Consider the following 23181-nt stretch of genomic DNA (forward strand, 5'->3'; position numbering starts at 1 on the left):
CTGACGTCTTCTTCCTGCAATTTTTTTAGCTCTGTTCTGGTGTCCTGTATCTGCTTGATCAAGAGCTTGTTGTGCTTCATAAGCCGGATTCGTGACTGCTGCAATGCTGATTTTGCACGGCGCAAAGCTTCGAGCTTCTCCTGCTGGGAAGGCGGCACGGAAAGCCTAATGCGTTTCAATGGTCACTCCTGTTTCGCTCTTGCAGCTTGGCGGTCGGCATGCAACCTAAAGGTGTCGGCGAGACCGCGGAAGTGATGACATATGACACCTCCAGGTGACAGTAATAGGCACTTGTTGTGTCTCCATCTCTTGTGGCCGTCGACGGATGTACACTCAGGATTCACACTCGGGAAGTCCTTCAAACTCGGCCCTCCCAGGCACACATTAAGGCTATCAATAGTTTGGAGCATAACTTCAATTTCAGATGAAGATGCGTCAACCAAATTTATACCAACAGCAGCACAATCCATAGGCCTGCCGAAGACATACGCCTGAACTGTCAGGTCACTCTTCACATGCAAAGTTTCTATTGAAAATTTCTGAAGAACCGCCCCTTTGCCTGCGTGTTACCTGTGCGTCGATAAACACAAAATGTCCTTCACCCCTGCAGCGTCGGTGCGATGCACTGCCCACGAATGCTGAGGCAGGCAAATGCTTTCTGCTTCGTTGAAGAGCGTTTCAAATGGTGAGCTAACCGTGACAGTCTCACAGGATGACGCAACGTCGTTTTCATCAGGAGCGGTTGCCGCAGGGAGAGTTGTGTCGGTGGGCAATGTTGATCCGACGCCGCTGCTGCTGCTGCTTTGAGAGACTGAAGCTGCACGATCAGAGAGTCGCTTCGCTGTCTTGCGAGAACTCTTGACCCCTTGGAGAGGTAGCTCGGCGCCCCTACGAAGATATACGGAATAGCGTCTTTTGTGAGGCCAGCTCTTCTCATCCCGGACATTAACAAGCGGCCATCAATTTCCGCTGGCCACGTCTTCAAGATGAAGTGGGGAGCAAAATGTCTTTCGCAAACACGATTGGTTCTTTGCAGTACACGATCTTTGCTAGGTATTGCTCGCCGCCACGCTTCAAGCCTTGCTTCGTCGTGCGGCGGCTTGAAAAGCGGGTACTTCTCCTTGCACGATTTGTAGCCGCTATACAAAAGGGCACAAAACACTTCACCATGCAACGCCGCATAAAATAACTTGATCAGAGAGATCCAGATTTCATTAAACGCGAGCACGAAATCAGAAGCAAGTCGCGGCAGACAAAGAACACGAATGGCGCGAAGGGCGAAATAGAGCAATAGTTGCGAGCGCCATCTGTTGAAGCCCCGCGCAAGTAGAATCTTGCGGCCTCGTTTCTACGTAGCGGCTCGCCCGCGCCGTTCACTCACCTAAACTACTCTTACACCGTGGCCTCAAGCGATGGCTCGCCTTGTGCACAGGTGTCGTGTCCACGGTGTGTAGATGGGCGTAGGGGGAAGCCAGAGGCTCTTCGTACATGGAATCTACCCGGAAGCTCCACCAAAAATGTCACAGAAGCCAGTGGAACTGGTTAAGCAGGTTTACTCACAACTAAGCAAAAGCACCGGCAAGATAAGGCACGGAACCGACTGGCGGGCGAGCACCACCGAGAGCGCAGAAGACGAGCGCGTGCCAGTCTCCCAAGCTCGCCACAGGGCGACGCCAGTAGGATAACATTGCGGCAATATATATATATATATATATATATATATATATATATATATATATATATATATATATATATATATATATATATATACTGCTGGCTTCTGTTGGCTTCTTTTCTTCATATATTATAACGAGCACCCTCATTTCGCCTTAATTGATCTGCTTGTAGCTTACGGAGGTCTCGGTTCTGGCAGTCTCGAAGCCGTAGGTAGCGTAAGAGGGTTCTAGCACAGATTTTGCCCTCACTCTTGATCACGTTCTACGTGACGCTGGCGGTAACACAGGACGTTCCCGTCCACCGCTATGGTTGAGGGTGGCGCTGGTGAACACTCTCGAGGTTCATATGCAGACAACAATAATGTTCAAGAAAGTAGGGGGGACCGCGGCCGATGTAGTTCAGTTGGAAGAGCAGTGGATGCGATATTCGGAGGTCGTGGGTTCGGTTCCCACCATCGGCACGTTGTTTTTCCTTTTACTTTGTGTTTATTTATCTTTCCCCTAAACAGATTACATTACTAATTTATGTGATTACCGAAGTAAAGATTAAAAAAAAACAACAAAAAGTACAATCCCCTATGCTTTCCTTGGCCTCGCCGACTGTTTGCTTCTTTTCTTCATATATTATATATATAATTTTTATTTTTTCCGGAATTTGCGTAGTCCTCTACTACGGCGTCTCTCCTATTCTGAGTTGCTTTGGGACGTTAAACCCCACAAACTAAACCAAACCAAACATTAATTATTAATGTAATATAAATATATTATGCTTATAATAAATATATATTATAGCTGATAGCATATTATCATTTTGCGTGATGCGAAAAACATTTGAAGTTGAGTGTTGCAGCACTGGTCAGCATTGCCACGTATTGTCATTTCACCGCTGCACACAGCCTCGGCAGTGCCCAAAATGCGCAATTAATTCTATGTGGTCATGTGTTCAGGCATTGCTCACCTGCTTCAAACCGAGCTAGCATCAATGTTCCTTGCATGCTGCGCTTGCAAGAGCAATTATATCCTACGATGGAATCAAGTGACTTGAAGCGGCATTGACTGCAGATATGATCACCTCAGGAGACCAGAGTCTCACCACAGTACTCCTGTTCTTTCCACCAAGCTGTTTGGCTAAGGCCGATGCAGCACCCCTAGAGTTCTAATTTCTTCCTCAAAATATAACAATTCTAGAGAGTGCATTAATCCTTCAGAAGCTATAACTTGATTTTCCTTTCTGAAACTTGAGAGCAGCTACTTGTAATACTGTTGCTAATTTATAACAAAAGTTGTTAGACAGTGGCTGGACTAAAGTCACATTGGTTTAAGAGCACTCTGAGTGAATGCAGACTAGAAAATATATTAATTAACTGATACTGATAAATTCTCGAAACGCGGCAAAACACGGGCTAGGGAGAATGCGCTGCCGAGGAAGCCGTTGTCGGTGGCTTCGCGCAAAGGCACCTGGCCATCTGTTCCTATGAAACCGCCGCCCGGACGCAACCGACAAAGGGCAGTGATTAGAATGTTTGGGCCTGTGTGCGTGTGTGTGTGTGTGCGTGTGTGTGTGTGCGTGTGTGTGTGTGCGTGTGTCTGTGTGCGTGTGTGTGTGTGTGTGTGTGCGTGTGTGTGTGTGTGTGTGTGTGTGTGTGTGTGTGTGTGTGTGTGTGTGTGTGTGTGTGTGTGTGTGTGTGTGTGTGTGTGTGTGTGTGTGTGTGTGTGTGTGTGTGTGTGTGTGTGTGTGTGTGTGTGTGTGTGTGTGTGTGTGTGTGTGTGTGTGTGTGTGTGTGTGTGTGTGTGTGTGTCTTGGAGTGTACCCTTCAGCGAGCGGGCTTTGTCTTTGTGACTGCTCGGCCCCTCTTGCGTGAGCTGAGGGAAGATTTGGAAAGACTGTGAACCAGAGATGTTTGCGGTTGCGTGCGTAACCACTCGCTGCTTTATGCATATTTTGTGTTTGTTTGACTATAACATTCGTATGGGAGAGACATGTGTGGCACAGCGACTGGCGAGCCCATTCTAAAACATTGCATGCTATTGGCTACAGAGTGCCTGTTGTTGATTGGCCAGTAGAGTAGGTTCAAAATTTTTGAAAAGTTAACGTAACAAGCGGTGAGGGTTAGGAGGGAGGTTTGGCTGACGGAGGTCTCCAGACCCCTGCAGCTTAAAGTGTAGCAGAACGGCTTGATTCTGCTAGCCTCTGACATTCGATCGACCACGCAGTTACAGTTTATCATTTTGTGCCGTTACGTCGCCTCTGACGACAATATGTTACTATGATACGAATAAAAGTGTACGGTCTACAAGGAAAGGTCTCATCTCCACGCCGCAATGTATCGCTGAGCCACGGACACAGCGGTGTGCCATCAATACCACTCACAACGGGACGAGAAATTGAAGAAGAATAGAGAAGGAAAATAACTGCAACCATCTTCAGTAAACGTCTCGGTAAATACTCAACAACAACCGCGCTATAAAGGCTTTCGCCTCATCGCACTTAAGCGGTCCAAAGTTCCCCTTTCCTAGAATTTTCTTCGATTATTGCCGCATGTATTCGGAGTACTGCCGGCGCAAATGTTCTTACTTGCTTATGAGCGAATTATTCGAATTAATATGACTTCAACGGGGTTAGGTTTTCGGCAGATTAGCTCAAGTGAGCAGACGGCGCAAGCAAAGGAATGCGTGAAGCTTCGCTTTTTTTTTTTCCAGTAACCATGCAGTAGCCTTAGAACATGCAATGAACGGCGACGTCTGCATCATTTTGCTGGCGAGTTAGTACGAGCAGCTCCTGCGAGATGCAAACAGCACGTGCTGGGTACTTCGCACTCCCGATAGTCCTCTCATCACAGACATTCACTCCTGGGACACTAGCAGAAAGCATCACAAGTTGCCAATGTTGGCTGAAGCTCTTATATCTTACTGATCTGCTGGATGTTCTGTGCGTTTTTTCTTTAGACGAACAGAAATATGCCAAGGTGGTCGAAATTTGGCGCAAAGGAGTGTTCAGCTCATCGCACCGCGTACAGAGGCGAACAATCATAGTATTCGGTCATCTGCCCTATTTTGGGACATGCACAGTATTGTGAGCGTTTTTTGAGCGGCTATAGGAGGGTTGGAGCGAGAAGCGGGGACCTCGCTCCAGTCGTCGCACACCACAGCCACCACATCCGATTCTACGAGAACAGTCACTGGCTTCAGTGGCTGGAGCAGCTTTGCAAGTTCGGCCCGTGAGAGGCTCTGGCTTCCACATCTGTGCTTTTCGCATAACTTATACCCCGACGTTTACCGAGTGCCGCCAGAGCACACCAGCCGACCGCCAGACCGCATTTACTGCCACACAGCTGCCGCATCGGGTTCATCTGCGCATGGGCGGCTTGCGGTATGCGCTGTGGCGGTATACGCTATGCCAAGTGCCTTCTGTTGTGACATGGTGCATAGCGGAGGGACGTAATTAAGAAATTAGAATCATGCCTCTAAAATGGCTTGTTTTGTGACCGATTCTCTTCCGTCGCAAAAAGCACTCAACAGGTTTGAAACGTTCGCCACAGAAACTTACCTGTACAAGATTTGTACGCGTAGCAGCGGCGGCATTTTCGTTTTAAAGATTTTTGGGAGCAGAAGCAGTCAAGTAGGCGCCTTGAACTCTAGAAAATGTCCAGCGAAGTTCCCGGTGTGTCCCGAAAACGTTCGCCGATGCATGCAAATGAGTCGCAACGCCAAGTTTCAAACCGCGCTCGAGGCAATGCATGAGGCAGCGCTCGATGCTCACGATAAGGACGTCATATGCTCCGGCGGACCACTGAGCCGACCGAAGCACCGCTCTGGAACCAAATATGTGCGCGACCGCCGCCGTGTGCCGTCTTCTTCGAAGTATAACTTGGTCCTGCCAGTAAGGATGTCCGCGCCTGCACGCGATCTGCGTTATGTGCTGGCTAAATTTCTGAAGTATATGCGTAAACTAAGGCTGGTCGCTTTGATCACACCTTTTAATTCTCCTGAAATATAGAGGGCGGAAGGGAGTGCACAGCACTGAACACGCGCATTGGTATATACGTCGTCATGTACATACACTGTGCCCAAGGGTAGGCGTTTGAAGTTTGAGCTGCTAAACGAAGAAAATTGTAATTTCGCTGTGCACAACAAATGGCATTCATTCGTCGCTCAATCACGGCGATCGTTAATAAAGATTCTACCACACCGCGAACCATAGCTGACTTGCACGGTCTTAATTAAAGCCTCTCACCGTCGTCTATCGATGGCGTGATGTTTCTTGTTACATGCTGGCGCCATAGCTCTTGCCCGATGAGGGATGGGTCAGCTGGACGAACAACGCTCAGAGGGGCACTATGGATCAATTGATGTCGACCCATATATGCTGATTACTGCGTTCTACTGACAGAGCGTCTACTTTCAGTCAAGGTGGAGTTGTAACGAAGAAAGTGACAACAATTATGGTGTCGCTGCCACAGGCCGCTTTTCCACTCGAAGTGCGATGACGTCACGTACGTTTTACTATGCCCATCTTTGGTGCTAGATTACACTACCATCCACCTAAATTCAGCGACCATGCAGTCCATAATTTTTGAATGCCATTACATGGTTGATGGATGCAGAAGCCCGGCGTCGCCAGAAAGTGGCGTAGTTTATAAACCTCTGTAACCAAGACAACGTCAATATCGACAACCGATACCGATGCTAATAACACCAACTAATCAACACCAAATAATCTTAACCGTATTAAAAATAACTCTAACTAGAATAACTGGTAAACACAAATTTACAATGGCTACAATTATGAATCTACATAAATTACCGTGCTCGATTCCACAAAGAAGCTTTAACACAACGACAAACAATTGAATGTAGCAACGAACTGGTCTTCAGTGCTTTCGCGTTAATCGCATTAAGTCCCTTTACGTGCCCCCAGCAAGTAATTTGCGGCGTGATCAACAACGACACAAGTTTGAATGCGGTGGCGGAAAGTTTCTAGTTCCGATTTTCTCACCAATAAATGCCTATTTGGCACTCGAACAAACGTTGACAGGAACTAAGAAAGACACACCATCTAATTTTGGTTGAACACAAAAACAAGACAGGGTTAGTGTTCTTTCAGGCACGTACTAAGTTTTGTAAAAGCAGCAGCCACTGAACGACTTGCCTTCATGAAACGATCCGACCGATCTGAGGCGGAGTCTAAACGAGGAACAGCACGCAACCGTGCGTATTCATGCAAATGAGAAAATGCTTCGCCACAGTGTGCATGCCATAGCAGGACACCGTGTAACTTAAGACAGTGGCAGAAGGCAAGGTGAAGTCCGCTGTACAATTACGAAAAAAAAAAAAAGAATTCTGCAGCGTTTAGGACTCAACTATCGATCATAACAGGGATTGTGAGAATCTATTATCTCGATGCGCAGCTCTTCGACTGCAGCACGGAAATGTTCATGCATTACCCTGATTTGGAGCAGGTTTGAAAAGTAGTCAGACAAGATTCATGCCACCAAATCATCTCAAAATTAGCCAATATGGCGCAATGTAACCTGGTGACTAATCTGTATATTTCAAGGTCCTCAGTGACACAGCCTGACACGAATGCGGACACATCAGAGCAATAAAGCCCCATTAAAGCAGCTGTTAATGTATAAATAAAAAAATAAGACGAAAAATATTCTAGCTATAGGTTGACTAGGCTCTTGACATTTCCGAATAGGCAGCATTTCTTATACTCTATTAAAACTTTAAACGTGTCGTCAACTCACCCATGCCACCCCCCATTACTTGGCACTCGTAAAGAGTAGATGTTCGGTTCATTGCTTGCAATACAAAGTCAGCTGAGTTGACAGAGAAAAGGGGATGCCTTTCCTGTCGTTATGAAGAAAGGCTTGAAGCGTATAGAATACCGAGAATTAGAAAGCGCGTAAAGCCTCGACGAATATAAAAGAAACTATGGACTTGTGAACGTCCGTACTGGTTCGCGTTTTGCAAAGTGGGATATATTATTGTGCAGTTTTCCAACATTATACCTTTTGAGTTGTTGGCGAGCTATGTGTTTATGCACTTGTGTCCCTTACCGAAATCGTCTTTGCCAAAAGTAACCAGGCTGCAAGTTTTTCTTGTCGCTTTTATTTTAGAGCCAACAGGAATTCCCAGAGTGTCAAAACTTGTTAATAAGTGAGGACAGGAGCTCGCCTTTACTTTGCACAGATTTACACGTTCAAAAGTGGTACGAATTCTCTACTGCACGTCTGAGAAGCGGAACACGAAGCCTGGTTACTTTTTGCAAAAACGGGTACATGCCCTTTCTTTTCTTGACGGTGTACAGAAGAAACTGGCCCATATCCCACGTGCAAAAGTACGCAGGTGAACGATTTCCAGCGTTATACCACTAAGAGTTCAATCCATAGCATCCGGCAAGCTATAGCTTTTAAATGAAGAACATCTGACGAGGTACCAGGGTACGTAAGAAGAAATGCGCATTAATGCCTGCCGGTTCAATATGCTTCATGTGGCCGAATACCGTCCAGGGAAGATCAACATGTTGTTCTGGTATAAAATCGCGCGACGCCTCGAGCATGAAGCAGGCTCTTCACTGCTCCTGAGCTATGTTTCAGGCAATTCTAACCGAAGCTGGTGTGAGCCGCGGCTACCAGCGCCGTCCATTGTGCGTTCAGCGGCTATCTGGACGCACGCTAGCACAGTCGGCTTGCGCGGGGATCCGCGACTGATATGTACGCATATATGAAAGGCAGATGCCGGCAGCTGTCGGCGTTGCGGCGAGCGAGTGCTTCGGGCGCCGGCTGCGTCCCGCCGCCGTCGGCTTCCCAGCGCTCCCTCCCTATCTCGGCTGTGACTCGCTTTGCATATGCGGCGCGCGCGCTGAGGAGCCCCGTTGGGCGGGCTCTTTATTCCCTGGCGTGGGCAGGCGACTCCGCGCCGCGAAGAATGCTTTCGAAGACGTCGCCTTAATGCCTCCTGCTGCTTATTGAATAACGACAGTGGCAATGTCCGAGTTAGGTCTTCGTATAGTCAGCGCATTACTTTTGAAATGAAGTTGCATCCCTTGGCGAACCTGCACTACTTTCGGCTTCCTTTGGATGCAGAGAAACGCGTGCGGAACAGCGCACGTTAAAGACACAGGTGTATCTGGCTTTTGACGATAGAAACAAGTTGTCCAGGGAACGGTGTGATGCTTGAAAAACAGTAAACTTTAATCCGACGTTTCGGCCGGGGTCCGGCCTTTGTCAAGGCCTTGACAAAGGCCAGACCCCGGCCGAAACGTCGGATTAAAGTTTACTGTTTTTCCACCGTGTGTCACCTCCTTTACGTTTAATGCCCTACCGGACCCATTCGAGCTTCAACCCCCTCCCAATATATATATATATATATATATATATATATATATATATATATATATATATATATATATATATATATATATATATATACACAGAGAGAGAGAGAATATTTTATTTCACTTTCAGTTCCCTATTCGGGGCGGTTGTTCGTTGCTGTTTGCCAGGTCTCATCGAGCACACCGAGAACATGCCGAACATGAGCGTGAAGATGCGCCTTTTGTTTGAGGTTCAGGTGCGCATAAGACGGAGGACTGGGTACACTGCATTGAGCGTGTTGGTGCCGCACCCTTGCAGTGGGAGGAGTGCCCATAGGCGTGCACTAGAAAAAGCATACTTTTAGATTTAGAAAGTAAAATTGTAGTCACCAACGAAATCAAAGACTATGGGGTTTCGGAACCCACACTGGACCCGTGTTCACATCTGATAGTCTATACTCACTGTCATGTAACGTTAGAACTGATTACCGCAGTTTCTGCTTTCCCGTCATGAGTGTTGAGCCCCGATTTAAGGTAAATCTAGCAAAAATCGGGTCGTCGTGCGCTGTTTTTTTTTTTTTTTTCCGCGATAGCCACTGCGTTCTTATACTCTGGTGATGTCACAGAGTAAGGCAGCACATGGCGCAGGGTATCCTAATAGGTACACCTGTAGCGGAGCTACTTGCATCGGTTACTTAAAAAAAGAAGAGTTGCTTATCAAACTGGAAATTTTTTTCATGTATTGTTTCGGCTTCACGAGGCTACCTTTCAGGCCTGCGTTTATTACATTGTTTCCAAGAACGCCATTTTTGCTTTTTTCTGTCATTTCAATCCCACGGTGTTTTGCTGCCTTCAGATTAGAGCACACGTGCACTTTGTCCTCTTGAGGCTCCATGCAAGACATCGGCCCGGTATAGCTTTCTTATTGCGAATAAATGTGTTATGCCGGACCGTCGCAGATGGCGGGAATGCGTTTGTATTCTCCAGCCCTGCGGATGACTAGCAGTTTTAGGCGCACTTAGCCTCGAGCGCTCCTTCGTTTGGGCGTTGTTCGGGGCAGGAAGAGAGCCAGCCACAAGTGAACGGCTACGAGGGCACCGACGCAGCGCAGAATTGATTTCCTTTCCGTTGCAACAAAGCGATGCTGGCGATAGGAACATTAAAAATGATCTCCAGGGGCCGAGCGGTGGCCGAGTGGACCTCGGGAGGGGCGAACTTCGCTCCGATACTTGTTATAAAAATGGAGTAATTGATTACCGCCGCGTGACCGTAAAAATAATGGATTGCCGTTACAAATTGCTGTCAGCCGAAATTACCTTATGGCTTTCGTTTGTTTTTCTGCTGCTTCCTTAAGTACTGCACATAGGATACTTTTGAAAAGTGCAGCCTTTTGCACGCTCTGGTCTGCTTCTCAGACGATAAAGCCTTTCGTAAGTAGCGGGCGCAGAACGGCATGTTGTACACCTAACCTCGAAGGCAACCTGCTAGAGTAACCCGAAACGATTTCTAGAATAAACGAGTACAAATACTTGATAGCAAATCGGAACATGATTTATTTTATATTTACGCAAGAATCAGCAGATAATTCCCAGATCAGTTACTATAGGCCATGACATCCACTGAACCACTTCTGCGCGTGAAAAAATTATCGGTGTTATCTCTATGCTGCACCTAAAGCGAAGCAGTTGTATGCAGATTGACATGTCACACATAAAAGGGTGGCTTAGCTTGTTCTTCTCAAGGTGAAGATGCATAACATGCAAGGTTTGGAAAACCTGGCAGCCCCGGATATACTCGCGATGATGTGGACATTGCTGCTATGGTGAAGTGTCAACGTGCTTTATCCTCGAACTTTCTAGTGAATGCATCTTGAACGTCATTTCCCTCAGCAAAACACACCAGCAAACCGTCGGGTTTCAGTCGAAAGCTGAGTGCCGCTACCAGGTTGCGACCGTCACTCCTGACCACGGAATTGCCTTCTTCCTTTCGAAGATCCAATTTCAACTGCATGAAGGATCTCTGCTTCGCGCTCGCCTGCCTCCTGAGCTGCCACACGCTCCAGTTTTGTGGTCTGTCGAGTAATAGACCTCTCTTCCCTTTGCCGAGCTTAGTCACCCTCTATTTATTTCTAATGTTCCGCTACTGACTGGTACAACTGACCAGCTGTGAATACTAATTTCTCTAGATCCACGTTAACAAGTACATGTGATAAGAAAATCTCCGAACGTTGGTAACAGCAGTCACAACTTCACGAATAACGCATATTTCTCGGCTCGTTTTCATTTAGTAACACATCCCTCCTACATCAAACTCGTTTCGCAGAAGCAAGAACTTGTCATGGCTCCGGAGGACTGTGAAGCAGCTTCCTGAAACGAGGCAAAAGGCGGTGCAGTTTGACACCCAGCCCTATAGCTGGTTTATGTTCTGCGTTATGAATGAGACACAGCTAAAACATGACTCAACAACAACAACAACAAATATATTCTGAACATGGAGGAAGGAAACAACTAAGGAGAGGCCCTTAGAAGTGACGTCAAAATTTAGGGTTAGCCAAGTCGGGCCATTAGCAACGGCATCGCTGTTGCTATGAGAACTCGGCACACTAGCAACAGCATTGCTAAGGGCCCAGGGTACGTGAGCGTAGCGCAGAAAGAAAACGCGGAGGGTAAAGGAGGAGGAGGGACATTGCAGCGTCCGGTCGCCGCGGCGTGGCCGCGCCGGCTTCAAAAAGATGACGTCAGGGCCTCTCCTAAGTTGTTTCCTTCCTCCATGATTGTGAAGAATGTGTGTTAGGAACATAAATCTCAAGCCGCTATACATTCAGTCAGAGCTGAACGTCAGAAGAAAAACACGGCCCTTCAGGAGGGAGGGTGAGGATGCTATGTGCGTAAGCGCTAAGCTAAGATAGTACTATGTGACCTCGATCTTAACGGCGACAGCCCAACGCTTTCCGAACTTGGCGAGACCTCCATGACATCGTCACATTACGGGTAGCGTCGAAGTGCGGGTTCCTTCCGATGAATGGCCTGTCTGGTTGGGAATGAAGTACAGTTGTGAGACACGCAAGGAAGGCACAATGCTGCGCGCTTGTTCGTGTTCTGACAGAAGCGTCTGCATTGCCGCAGCGTATTACATTACTAAGGACACGATTCTTGATGCTTTTAACGGAGATTGTGTAAAGTAGAAAACGTAAACAACGCCCAAATACATGTGCCACCACTCCCGGCTGTTAGCAAAAGAAAAACTGCGTTGCGTTACCTCGGAGCGGTGAAGCTAAGTGACTGCCTTCCAAATGGTATTCATGGAGTTCTCCTGGTGTAAACGTCAGTAAATTGAAGGGAGTGGCGGGAACACCTTTGAACCTTATTTTATGTATTGGCAATACATGTGCCATTTCCTATGGGACAAACACAAACACAGCCAGAGAGAGTAATGGAATTGGGTTTTGTTAAAGTTACAAATGCTGAGGGAGTTGCCCTTAGTGTTAAACGTAGCAGGGGCAAAGAAGCCAACTAACGCAGTTTATACCAGGAGCCTTTAGTGCTTTTTTTTGTTTGTTTTTTAAGTTGCCCCAGCCCAGAATCTGTGTGCTAGGAACTTGTTAAGTTTTAATTTCAGACGTTTCTGCATCATTTTCAGCACCGCTCTCTTAAGTCCAAGTTTGCGTTAAGATTCAAATAGCTGTCCTATGGAGACACGATAATGGGATTCACGGAACTGTCTGCATTTGTCGAATTATTTCTTGCAAAAAGTGTGTTTGGAAAGTTTCAAGGAGGGCATAGTTGATTTGGAGGTCTTCGAGGTAATATAGCAATATAGCTGATCAGTTGAATAAATTATTGTGTAGTAAGTCGAAGAGCTTTGTTGTACTCCCGTGTCAAAGTTAGCATTGGATCATGTTATTGAGCAGTACTTTGAAGTATAAAGTTTTGGACGCGATATGTGTGAAATGAAAGATCCCAGCTAAAGTCTTCCGTAGACAGTTATCATTCATCATGACCGCCACAGACCTCTTACGATATTTCATTGCGGTTACAAACTTCTATATATATATATATATATATATATGATAAAAGTGAAGTATCCGGCTGCTCATCTGCTAGATTTTTTTTTATATGTATTACTGACGCGCATAATTATGTGCTCGTAAGACAATGTGAGACCTCCGTAGTTCAATCATCTGTAAAAATGGGGAGCAGTAGTGAGTAAGAGGCTCTCAGTGACCAAGAACTCTCAAGAGTAGCGGGCGTAAAAGATCGAAAACAATCTCCTATGAGTTCATTGCCTGTCTTGAAAGCCTTAGTATGCTACTATTTTCCCCTCGAACCTTAATGCAAGCAGACGTCTCATGATAACTCTTAAGTTGTTCACAGCATTGCGATACTGTATACAACCACCGATTTTGCCGACGTCCTCATCTTGGAAGAATGGCCTACGCCGGTTGTTCTGAGAATTTAAAGGAGGGTAGACACCTGTCTTTGGTTTCATGTTTTCTTCTCTGTAGTGATGCACAAGACATCAGAATATATGGGTCGAAGCAGAATAGGGATTGTTATGCGTAGGCAGATCGCGCTTTTAAGATAACACTTTTCTTTTTGGTGCGTTTCCATTTCACGTTTTTCCCTTCAGCAGCAGCCCATTGCCAAGAAGTTGCGCTGATTAATTGTGCTTCACCCTGGCTGGCTTTTATGGCGCATAAATGGATTATTCTTTGCTTCTGCCGTGTTTCTGTGTCGCTCCACTGTGGCTGGCTTTATTGTTCAGTAAAGATTTTTTTATGCTTTTAATTTTATTGCATATCTTTGAACTTCACCTCACTTGCCGCTCCGCGTTCGATCAGCGGATAGCGTGCGCTTGACTGCCCTCGCCGATGCGTATTTTGTTGGCACTTGGGATCAGACACTGAATCTTCCGCATGCGATGCAGACGTGCTCAGACCATTAGGTTACCACTTCTGTGCTATAATTGAATACCACATCGGTGCTGTTTTTGGTCCAGTTTTTACAAACGAACCATGGCTGTGACGTGAAAGTTGTATTGGTCGCGCCAGGCATAGAATACACTGTATACTATAATAGCTGATACGTAGCTTAGCTTGATACAACGCATAACCCAGCCAACTACCAAACTACCCCCACAGCTTGTGCTTCCCATGAAGTCAAAAAGATGGTCGTTTGTAGCCGCATGCTATAAAGAAACGCATTTGAAGGAAGTAGGTACTCAAAAGAAAAAAAGAACATCAAGGATAGCTCAGGCGTATATAGATCAGTACAATGAATGACAGTTTGTAAGAGATTGAGTGTAGCCAGCGCAGCAAAAAAAAGACGAGGACATACGAAGCATACAAACTAGCCTTGCCCAACTTGCGATGCCCATTACCAAGTTGCCCAAGTGTCTGTTTAGCTTGTGAGAATTCCGCTTGAGAAATGTTTGCAGTGCTGCCCAGACGGTGCTACACAGCCTGAAGTGCAGATGTTTGTTTCTATATCCCTTTTGAGAGGCTGAAGATGACTTTCTCACTCGTGCAAATTGTTTGTTGTCTGGAACACTAAATTGTATTAGGATAACCTGGCATCTTGCTTGTGCTTATGTGACGATCAGGTAACCTTTAAGCGAAGTTAGAAAGGACCACGAAACAAATGTGAAAAAACAATGTCAGAAATGAATTCAAATGGCAGGCAATTCCTGAAAAATGATTTGGATACCATTTTTCGTGCCAAAGTGCCGATAATGTTGGCCTTGTTGGTAGCATGAATTTTCGAGATCCGTATGCAGCTTTGCTTTGTACTCGTCGGGGGGGGGGGGGGGGGGGGGGAGAGATGCTTAAGGGCCATTTTTTTAACCTACACCAGCTACACTAGTGTAGCAAAAAATCATTGGAGGTATAGGAGATTTGCTACACTAGTGTAGGTGGCGTAGGTTAAAAAAATGGCCCTTTAGTTTCATGTTGAGGACACAGGGTGCGACTAAAGACCAGTGATATTTGTATCGAAATTATCGAGCGTGAAAAAAAAAAACCGCCTATAACTACGCACGTCGCATATGATCCGTATCATTACTTCGTTCTTCTATTCTGTGTCCTTACGTCGACATAGCGATCCCGAGAAACAACCCATGCTGTTCAGCGGCCGCTGCAGAGGAGGAGGCTGCGAATGCGAGGGACCTCTTGTGGAGGCAGCTCTGGTCTATCTGGTTAGGAAATATCGTTCAACCGCTCTTTCATGCGTACATATATACAAGTGTAATTGTCGATTCATAACTTCTGGTAATTGCTTTTTTTTCCCCCAGCTTGCGGACGCAACGCATTTCGAAAAGGCGACCGTCGCTGTTGTCGGGGTTATATTTTGCCAAATGTGCCTGCAGTCGTTCATCTCTTAATTACGGCCACCGGGGAAGAAACTATGGAATTATAGATACGCTAGGACAATAAACAAGTAACTGAACTAAACACTGGGGGCTAGTATCTTCACTTGGTTTCAGACTAAATAAATCTTACAAATTTGCAAAAAGGCATTTTCCGCTGAAGCACACATTATCCAGACAAACGCTACTAGTTTGCACTGTTGTTAACATGCTCTTCACGGTGGTTAACATCAAAATTACCTCAGGAATTTTGAATATTTGATGCACTCTACTAATTAATTATGTAGTGTGGTCCACAGCATCGTCTCTAACTCACACGTGCAATGGTACAAGGCCCATACCAAATATCACACAGCAAAGCCTTCATCAAATAACTGGCTTGGGCTTATGTTGGAGATGCTACAAATTCCAGGAAATTCTGGTATATAATCAATCTTACAGCGATCAATCGTATGCTAAGCTCCAGAGGTGGTTTAATTGATATAATACTAATATCGGTTTTAGCGTATTAAATGCTGCCTTTGTTATTAATTTCTTACCATACAGCTGCACCAGTCGTCCTGATATACATCATAATGATTACTTGGTGATGTCCCTAGTAACTGTTGACTCAGCTGGCGTTGCTCGCCTAATGAATACTCTAAAATACTTTTCTAGTCTAGGATATGATTTCGTTAATGCTAAATTCTTAAAAAGAAACCCTTGTGATTATGGTTACATTTTTTAACCCATGGTGTAACGGTCATTGCGTCGTAATTCTTTTCCGACGCTCATCTGCGCTGCCACACATGACAGTTGGGGAGCTTAACTGAAGTACGAATGGGCGGTCATTCTTTAAACGTGCACTGATACACTACACAGGGTATTCAAAATTAGACTTCCTGGATTAAAACAAAGTACGAGAGCAGTACTCGAAAGTGGTTTGTGAGGGTGGGTTACGCGGTCGGGCTAACACAAACTGTGGGAAAACCTCTGTGCATGAATGTTTATCTTGAAAATTTGTAGGCAGTTGCACTGGAAGACTAATTTATTTTTGTTGTACACCTTTAATAACGCGCATGCGTTCTACCATAGGCGCGTCTAAATTCTCATCCCAAGCTGTGTAGTTAGGCATGTGAGACTGCGGCACTCGGCGAATAGCTCGTCCCTGATGCGACGGAGAATTGCATATGGCGCTTTTCCTAACAATTCATGTGGAGTGAAAAGCAGCGGTGATCACTTTTCGTTCTTGGCCATTCACCAATCGCTTGTAGCAACAACTTTCGCCTCACTCTCTCTGCCCAGTGATTCATCCACCACGATAACCAGTGTCTCTTGTCTCACCACATCATACGCACCAGCGGCGTTACACTAGCGAGGAGCTTCACGCCGAATGCCGCCTTCTCAGATGCGTAATTAGACGGTTTTGGGTGGAAAGCTGAGACGTGCGAATTTCAGGACACAGTCGCGCTGTTGAAATCGCATGAAATAGAAGTCCTCGAGTGCCACTGTTTTCAATTTAAATTTCCACCTGAAGATAAGGGTATAGAAAGCTATTAATCGAATTTCGCTTCATTTATGAGCTTGCGACTACAAGTTTTCTCACAGTTTGTGTAAGGCCTGGCTGCATAACTCCTTTACAATGAAATCTGTGTATAGCTCTTCGTACTTAAAAAGAATGCACGGCAGTCACCATGCTTTGAAATTGATGTGCAAATAGAGGTTAGCCGTTTTTAGGAGCACCGTCTTACATTATCTTAGACACAAAAAGAAGACGTCGCATGTCCGAGTTAGTATATCTTTGCATCCTCTTCATCCTCATCCGGCCGTCTGCAGGTATGTCACTAACTACTCAAATTAGACTATAGGCAGATTAATTAGACCATAGCTTTTGAGTTCGGGGTTCTTTCCCTCCTTTGCCGCGGCGGCCACTGGAGGACAGATGCATAGAAAACACACCCTTGTGCCAAACGATGCCAGTGAGGAACCCCAGGAGGCTCAAACTAGTTTCTCAATGACGACGTGCATCGTAGCCAATGTCCTAATGAGGAAAGTAATCCTTCGTAAATTTTAGTTTTTCGGAGCTGTCGAGCTGTCTGGGTGAAAATGTTGAGTAATGTAGAAACCAAGGCGCTATTCAGCTAAAGAAGAAAAAGAGAGGAAGGGAAAGGAGATCGGAAATACTACCAAAGGCTGCCACACCATGCGACGGTGAGCACGTGAAATAAAAGCTTGCAAATAGTAAAAAACCGACCGTAATACATCTCACATAACACGGGCCCAAAAATCACAGAAACACACTTACGCGAATACACTTGGAAAACGACGAAACAGCTACGCTGACAGGTCGCTCTGCAGGCCGCCAGCTATTTAAGAAAACGAAGAAATGTAGAAAAATAGAACAAACGTATATCATTAACCAGCGGTGTGGCGTACGACGAAGACGCCAATCCGACTTTGAGCCCAAACAGAAACTACAAGGTCCTCAAAACGAGAACTCGCGAGACCTTGTAGAGAGGAGAAGCGGGCTCCGTGCTGATTGATTTCCGAACCGCTCCCGCTGGTCCAGATGCTGAAGCCACGCCAGTACTCGACTTCTCCCCTCTTAATTTTCCCACCCCGAGGCGCACCGGCTTTGCGAGCTTTCTTGAAGCTAACTATAAGATGAACAGAGAAATGGAGGAAAATAACACACACGAAAAGAGCCCCTAGTGCAAACGCAGACGGTACGTGTCACGCTAAGGGTTGGCATGTTTAACTTGAAGGAGAGTTGCGAGGAAGGGTAGGCGAGCCTTCGGATTTGCTACAACCTTTTTTATTCGGCTTCCTAATATGCAGGTCCTTTCGAAGCAGACAGAATCACGGCGAATTTCTCTTACCTGCTTGGAGAAACGACTCGGTCCAACTTTGGACTGCTCTAGTCTCTCTATTCTCATTTTGAGCTCTTAATGCGAAAAATAGCAAAGAAAAGAGCGCGAAAAGCAAGCAGGAATGGCGGCGGGAAGTGAAAGCGGAGAAAATGTCCCTACGGCATTGCATCGTCGTTACGCGAGACGAAACTCGATATTAAAACGAGGAAACCCGTAGCTCAGCGCCTCGTGCACACACGCAGCCAGATCGCGAGATTAGGTTCGTGTCCGCTTTTCCCGAGTCAGATTTCTTTCGGGCATTTTGCTTCTTGAGCTCACCTCCAATTCCAGATTCCCTTCTACAGAAGCTGAGGAACGCACAGGTTGGACGCAGGAACGGGAATCAACTTTGTCTTTTGCAGAGAAAAAAAAAGAAAAGACAATACAAAGACAAATGCAACATGAAGCTTAAAAAGTCGTGCCAAGCAAACGAACTAAGGCGATTGCGTGCGTGCACACGCGGTAGCACTGACTAGGCTAAAAAAAAAAAAAAGTAACCCGAACGTTTGCGCAGAGCAGAGCAATTTCAGTTCCTTCGCGCTGGGAAAGAGATTGTGAGAGCGAGAACAGAGGGGACGCATGCTTCTTCGACGGCGCTTCTACACCGAAGGCCTTTACGGGGACTGAAAGTGATCGCTGTCACTTACAGTTGCCAGCTCGACGCGGGGTCTTTTAGAGGCACGCGCATACTACATAAGGGGATAGTGGTGGTGCACGAAATATGACCTCTTTTTCTCACTCGAGTTTTGAACAGCCGTCACACTTCATCGGTGCAGAGGTACGAAAGAAAAAAAAAACAAGCCAAGTTTATTGTAAACAACTTTTTCACCATGTTCTCAGGGGGAGACAAAGCAAATGTGACTTGGATGTCTTAATCGGCCGATGTGTCCCTTTAGCGTGCGCATTTTTATCCCATTGAGCATAATTTAATCATTTTTAATAGCCCCACTGAACTCGTGCATTGTTTCGACCAACATGGGTACGACCAAAAAGAATAATAAGCGCAGGTATTAATGCGTGAAAGGTCGCTGCAATCGAAAAGGGGACCCAATCATTAAGTTGTCCACTGTGCGGAGGGCAAAGTAAGGGGAATTCGTTGGCTTATGGGGTCGATGGCGTACAGACTAGGGCCGCCATATGCTCGTTAGAGCTGTCGCTGGAGTACGCGCTCCGCGCTGCGAAATCTGGCGTCTACTGGTATGTGGTGTGCAGGAGGGGCATTGTTTGTTTTGTTTGTTTCTTTGTGGGGTTTAACGTCCCAAAGTGACTCAGGCTATGAGAGACGCCGTGTTGGAGGACTCCGGAAATTTCGACCACCTATAGGTTTTTTAACGTGCACTGACATCGCACAGCAGCAAGACATGCAGATAGGAGAGAGCGTTAAACCTATAACTTTATTTTGGAGAAACTGAAACCTGTACTTATATACACATCAGGTAAACGCCCACAAGGGAGAATAATCAAGGTCACGTGACAGTAATATCAGGGCGCCCGAACTAACTGGGAGTCACACTTTGTCCAGGATATCAAAATATAACAAGATGAGCGTCATTGCTGAAGCCACACTAGACAGTGAATTCCATGACGTAAAGCACAAATGACGTGTGGAAAAAATTAATCCTAACACAGGGTTGAGGAGGCATGACTGACAAATGAGAAAAAAAGTGGGAAAACAGGGCTAAGGGCTCGATTAAGCTAGAACAGAGGAATGGGAAGGCGAGAAACGTTAAAAAGGTTGAGTGATACGAAGTATGAGCGCCAACAGTTAACTGGCGTCTAGAACGAAAAAGCGCAATATGTGAAGGGTGCCTCAAAACGTCCAGGTGAAGTCAGATAAGACCAGAGATGAAGGTGATTTCTTTTTCACACAGTTGCTGACGCCCCCTTCCCTAAGCCCTGATATGTAAGAGGCTTCAGCAATTTCGTGCGTCAGATGGTTTTTATGTTTCTTCACAACGTTTGTTTTGTTAAATTGGGGAACGCATTCTTTTTTTTTGCGGTCACATCCCCGGAAGTGTGCAGGCAAAGTTTACAATGGCGCTTCATATATGTCGCTCTTGACAGTAACTAAACTTCGTATGTATGGCGACCAGGTATAGGCCGTATGGTCCGCCGGGTCTCCAATAAGCGTGGGGGGTTACGAAGTAAAGATGCCTTGCGGCTGGCACATGCATTCGTTACGAGTAGAATTTTATACTCAGCCCCCTACCTTCACATGCGCAAACATGACGAGGACCAACTCGAGGTTATGCATCGCAAAGTTATCAAACGGGCTCTTGACCTCCCCATTGCCACATCCAACCAGCGTTTGTTGGACCTTGGGATGGTCATCACCTATCGGGAACTCCGAGAGGCTAATCTTTTCAGTGAATAAACGCGTCTATCACAAACGCCATCCGGTCACCGCATCCTTGACGGACTACACATACAATGTACCACCACCTTTGAGTAACGGGTACGAGCGCCAGAACTCTGGAGACGCGCCCTCGGGGTCAGACCCATTCCCCGCAACATGTCACACTTTTATCATAATGGCCGTCGCCAGGCGCGTGCGGAAGCACTGTAGCGGCATTTTGGTAGACAGCAACATGTATACTACGTGAACATTGCCGGTCCCTACCGTGAGAGGTGGTTCACCGCGGCAGTGGTCCACAACACCAACACAGTAGCAGGACTGACGTTCCAGGCCCACAACACAACATACGCGGATTAAATCGCTATTGCGCTCGCCCTTTCTCTCCCACAAGTAAAACAGATCATTACCGACTCCAAGGGGGCCTGTCGGAATTATGGGCTGGGTTGGATACCTCCTCTAGCCAAGCGCATCCTACAAAATTGCTGTCGGTCCAGCGACCCTCAAAATTGTAATCTCATCTGGGCTCCCGGCCATCAGGGACTCCTGGGCAATGAGTTAGCCAATCAGGCGGCCCGCGCGCTCTCTCCCCGGGCACTCAAACTTGCTCGGGAAGTCTACTCCGAGCCCACTCAATGTCTTATTACATTCAAAGAAATTACCGCATATTATAAGGACAGCCACCGCCGCTTTCCGGAACCTTGTAAAGGTCTCCGGAGAGCGGACGAAAGGCTCCTTCTCAAACGTTTTACAAACACAATGCTGTGCCCGGCAGTCTTGATGCACTTCAATGGGGGCTGCAGCCTGTGTGGAGCGACCTTCTCGGATGCTTTCCACATGGTCTGGGCCTGTCCATCCAATCCCCACCGTTCCCAATCCTTCATTACCCACCCTTCTAGGGAGGCCTGGGAGGTGGCGCTGCTGAGCTGCCATGACCTACAGTCCCAGCGGACCTTGGTCGCCAGGGCGCGAGCGGCGTCAGACGCCATTGGGGCCCCGGAATTGGAGCTCCACCTAGATTTGTTAGGGCCTGGGCCAATAGGGCCTCGGTCCAAACAACTTCTTGTACAAATAAATGTATGTCACCACCACCTTGTGTTCCATTAACCTTTCGTTGAACATCTTCCTGTTTGGCCTATGTATGTCTTACCGCAGGCTAAAGGAATGGAATAAACAACGCCCTCCTCACAAGCCACAAAAGGGTCTTGATGCATAATCGTGCAGCCGCTTTTCTTTTCATTTTTGTTAACTTTGTTGCACAGTGGGGCTGAAAAGACAACGGCAATTTCTGCTTTCCTACCAATTTCCTTCAGATTATGGTGCAGAGGCGGCAGAATGGCAACCCTTTTTTCCGCTGTCGCGCTTCATTTGGGCTGCATTTTCGTGCTTTTCCTTTCAGGACTTTTTCTGATGCAGACTAAAGGAGAGGCTGCGGGTAACCTGACTGCGTCAGTCTGGACAGTTGATTCGAAAAACTGTCTTGCAAGTTGTAGTCACATGATTTTATGTGCGCGTTTTAAAACTTTGACTTTCCGATGTCCTTTTTACCACTTTAAGTGGGCTAGGATGTGTTACTTGAGTGACAGTATTGTCAAGGTAATTTACCCCATGCGGCAGCATACCAGACTGTACACAAAACTACGCGATTCGCTACATGAGCCTTTTGGGGGTTTCCGGATTCACAACATAGATTACTCGGGGTGTTTTGAAAGTAGATTGCCTCCGCAGTGACGCAGCATACTTTGTCATACACTCCTTCAAAGCGCTGACCAACGCTTAAAAACCGCCATCGCTTCTGGTGTTCTGTGAAATGAGAAAAATGTTGCGGTAAGTTGCGCTTACATGTGTTCGAAAGGGTCGCCATCCGAACTCACACCCACATACGTTTCGGGGCATTTTAAAAAAAAAAACTTCGCCTCGGTATTGAGATTTCATACTTTAGCGATCTGTTTTAGGTTGCTTATGATTGCTCTGTGCCGAATAACGATATCATAGGTGCCCCGTGAAATGCGAAAACTGCTTTGAGATCTTTCGGTTCTATGTATTCATAGGCGCTAACCCTAGCTACTTTTCATCCCCAGTCGGCTGCAGCGCCACGAGCGCCTCCCCTTCGTTTGTAAACACGGTGTTGGTCTAAAAGCTCATGAAGGCAACTAACCACGTTATCGCTTTCACCATCATGTGCGCATATCATGCCTAATGTACTAAAAATGAGGAGGGTGAATGACAGTGAGAGAAGGCGCTGCTTCGCCCAGGGCTGCACGCGCCACATGTCTACTGTTTTGCGCACTGGCACCAACAGCCTTTAACAATGGCTTCACCGCCAGGAGCAGGCATGAAAAAAAAAAATAAACACAGGCGACTGTGGGTCACGATTTCATTCCTCTCACTTCTTCCATATTTTCTGCTTAGTGACCGACCCGTTGCCGGTTTCTGTTCGAAAAACAGCGTTTCTTTGGAGCGATCCTTCACTCACTTGCTTCCCCAACGAATGTCATATTCTGTTATCAGGGCTCCCTCAATGTACCGCCAGAAAACACAAACTCATTTCACACACTGAAAAATATTTTTTTGTTCTTT

Source organism: Amblyomma maculatum, chromosome 7 (assembly GCF_055883805.1).
Source record: "Amblyomma maculatum isolate TAMU_Amacu chromosome 7, ASM5588380v1, whole genome shotgun sequence".
Taxonomy (NCBI): domain Eukaryota; kingdom Metazoa; phylum Arthropoda; class Arachnida; order Ixodida; family Ixodidae; genus Amblyomma; species Amblyomma maculatum.